Here is a 3,442-nt window from a genome sequence, read left to right as displayed (position 1 = left end):
CAAATGAAGTAATTTTAATAAAATAGGAAAAATGACACAGAAGCTGTGTTATTCCTTCCTTCATTTCTTATCAGCAATAATAATATTGACCAAAATGGTTCCAGCACAAAAATGGTTCCATTTTTTAAAATCTCTCCTTTGATTACAAAGCAGAGTTTCTTCTTTTATCCAAAGTTAGTCTCTCTCCCACCCCTACATTTCCTTTATTCTGTTCTCCATCCCTTCTCATGTCAAGTGTGTTCCCAAGCTACCCCTGTCTTCCAATCATAAATTGCCTCCCCTTTCCCACCTACCTGAGTTTTCCTTAGTCTTCTCCATCTTGGCCAGTGGCACTAACATCTACTTAGCCACCCAATCCCAAACCCAGGAGCCATTCTTCATTCATCACTTTCCACCATCTCCCAGCATCCAAACTATGCCAAAAAGTTTCTTCCAAAGAACATCTCAAAACTGTCCAGTTTCCCATCATTTCCTATCATAAGTCTACACTAAGTCCTTGATCTCTCTCACCTGGACTTTCTTGTTTAGGCTTTATATCACAGCCAGAGGAATGTTTTAATAATATAAATCAAGTCACCTTACTCCCTTAATGCAAGCTCTTAAAACCCTTCAGATAGAACCCACACTTGTTACCGTGGTTCTGACAGAACCTCTTGGTCCTATGTGATCTAGCCCAGCCTTTGCTCATTCTCAACTCATATCATACCTTCCCTTGTTCATTTCTCCTTAGCCATTCTGATGTTTTTCCTTCCATGGACCATGACAGTAATGCTGCAGGTGACACTTTGGGTCATGACATGTTGTGTATCTACTGCATTCAAAGCCATCCAGCAGCTTTTCATAGAGCCCCATTTTCTCATCCTCTAGCTCAATGTTGCCTGTAAACAGGCAACATTGCCTGTAAAGTCTGTAGACAGACTTTAACCAGATATTCATAGAGCCCCATTTTCTCATCCTCTAGCTCAATGTTGCCTGTTTACAGGCAAAGTCTGTAGACAGACTTTACCAGATACCATTTTCAAAATTAGTTCTTCCATAGCCACCCACTGTTACTCTCAGTTATGCCCCTGTGCTTTATTTCTTTTATGGAACTTATTAAAAATTAAAATGATCTGGTTTTGCTGTTTGATTACTCATTTATTGGCTGTCAGCTCCTACTTGAATGTTAGCCCCAGCAGAGAAGGGACCTTGTCTTTTTTGATACTAGTGTGTCTGCAGTTCCCAGAATAGTACTTGGTACAGTCAGAACTCCAGGCTCTGGTGTGAATGCTCCCCTCTACAGCTTTTCAACATGGCATATGTGAGTACATGTCTCTTTGGTTGATCTGGTATAATTTATTTTTGCATCTGCTTTGGGTTTGTACTCCAGCTGAAACTTATCTTTATTTTAGTTTTACGAGGATATTGAACTTGCCATTGTATAGACAGAGCCACAAAAGGTCTGCATAATTCCCATGGATACCATTTTAAAATCTGAAAAGTCAACATGCTTAGAGATAGAGTGAATTTGAGAAGAATGAGTAATTCTTATGAAGTGATTAGATCTACACAGTTAGAGCCAGAGAAACAAAAAAATTCAATTCAGTGATGGAGCAGCCTAAGTGGAAGGTTTCAAAGTTATGTAAAAAAATAGCAGAATGAGGTAAGGATGTGACTCAAGCATAGGAGAATGGGTTACATTATCACCCTTCTTCTGTAATTTAAAGGACTCTAAGATAAAGTGCCTAAAAGTGAAAGTCAGCCTGACAGTTGGGATTGTGAAAAAAATCACTCTAGATATTTTTAGCCCCTGACCTCATATTCCTGGCCTACATTACAGGTCCTTATATGACCCTAACCCTTGAAGATGTAGGTTATGTAATTGTTTCCTTAACATCCTTAACCATAGGAAGATTTAATATTAAACATATACATTTTTGATAGAATCATACCTAAATCATTAATATTTTTGTGCTAAGAAAGATTTTGTCCAAATTCAGTATTTTAGCTAGTTGTAATATTAAAGAGAATTTAGCTTTTTCAAGTAAAAACTTAACCTTGTGATTCTAATTTAAAATACATNGGGATGAGCACTGGGTGTTATATGGAAACCAACTTGACAATAAACTATTTGTAACAAAAAAATAAATTAATTAAAAAATATATATATGTCATTGAATAATTGCTTGAAAGTTGTAATTTGCTAAGATTATGTATTGTATTGGGAAACAAAATAATTTAAGAATCACCATACTTATACTTTTAATTCTGCTAGTTTTATGAAAAACATAAGGGGAAGTTTTATAAGTTAACCAAAATAGTTAACAGAAAATGAAATATATTAAATTTATAAATGCAATTTAAAATATTGATGGTGTAAAGTTTGTGAGACCATTGTTTAAAAATTGCTAGAAATATAAATAGAATCATAGGGCCTGGGTGGTTCAGTCAGTTAAGTGTCTGACTCTTGGTCTCAGCTTGGGTCTTGATCATGAGGTTGTTAGTTCAAGCCCTGTGTTGGGGTCCATACTAAGAATGAAGTCTACTTTAAGAGGAAGGAAGGAAGAAAAGGAAGGAAGGAAGGAAGGAAGGAAGGAAAATAGAATAAAAATATATGTATCTTGGATCTAAAGCATAAGGACAAAGTCGGGTTTTGACTTTTAGAGCAAACCACTAAATAATATCTTTGGACCCTAAAAAATACCCTTGAGACATTAAGTCTAGTGAAATGTATGCCAAAAAAGAAACACTCTGATCAGAGAGTTTCTTGAATTATAAAGACTAGCTGGAGCCAAAATAAGTCACACTGTTAGGTTATTAGGTGTATCAGACGGTGAAAAGTAGGTGTAATAAGAGATTCTTAGTTTGAGTCTTAGCCCTCTCGTTTTGTTTACTGTTATAGTATTGTCTGCCCTCAAGTAGCCTGTATATAAGTAGAAAGTTTCTAAGTTTATCTACAGCATCTCTCATGAACAACTTACTGTCAAAAATAGTGAGTCTCACTTTAGTCCTCCCAGGAAACTTACAAGGTTGGTACTGGTATTCTCATTTTAATTTTTAAAACAATATTTAATTGAAGCCAACATACATGTTATTCCCATTTTTTAGATAATTTAAAATAATTAACTCATTTACCTCATTATACAACTAGAATCAGAATTTGAAATCAGAATTTGAACTCAAGATTTTATATCTCTGAAGCTCTCACTCTTCACTTTACCCAGTTTGCTAATGAGTTAATATGTTATGAGGCAGAGTTGCTACAAATATGATCAGGCTTTATTGTATGTCAGTGCCTTGACCTTATAGTGTCAACTACTAGACACTCGGGTAGGTAGATGGGTCAACTTAACGAGGATTAAAGAATGAGAATAATAGAAATGACTTTTATCATCCCTTAAGTTATATCAAGTGGGCAGTTGCTTAAGCAGTTTATTTACTGGATTTGCATTGTGTTTGCTTT

The sequence above is a fragment of the Crocuta crocuta genome, unplaced genomic scaffold (assembly GCF_008692635.1).
Source record: "Crocuta crocuta isolate KB4526 unplaced genomic scaffold, BGI_CrCroc_1.0 scaffold723, whole genome shotgun sequence".
In the NCBI taxonomy this organism is placed as follows: domain Eukaryota; kingdom Metazoa; phylum Chordata; class Mammalia; order Carnivora; family Hyaenidae; genus Crocuta; species Crocuta crocuta.
This window is presented reverse-complemented; position numbering follows the sequence as displayed.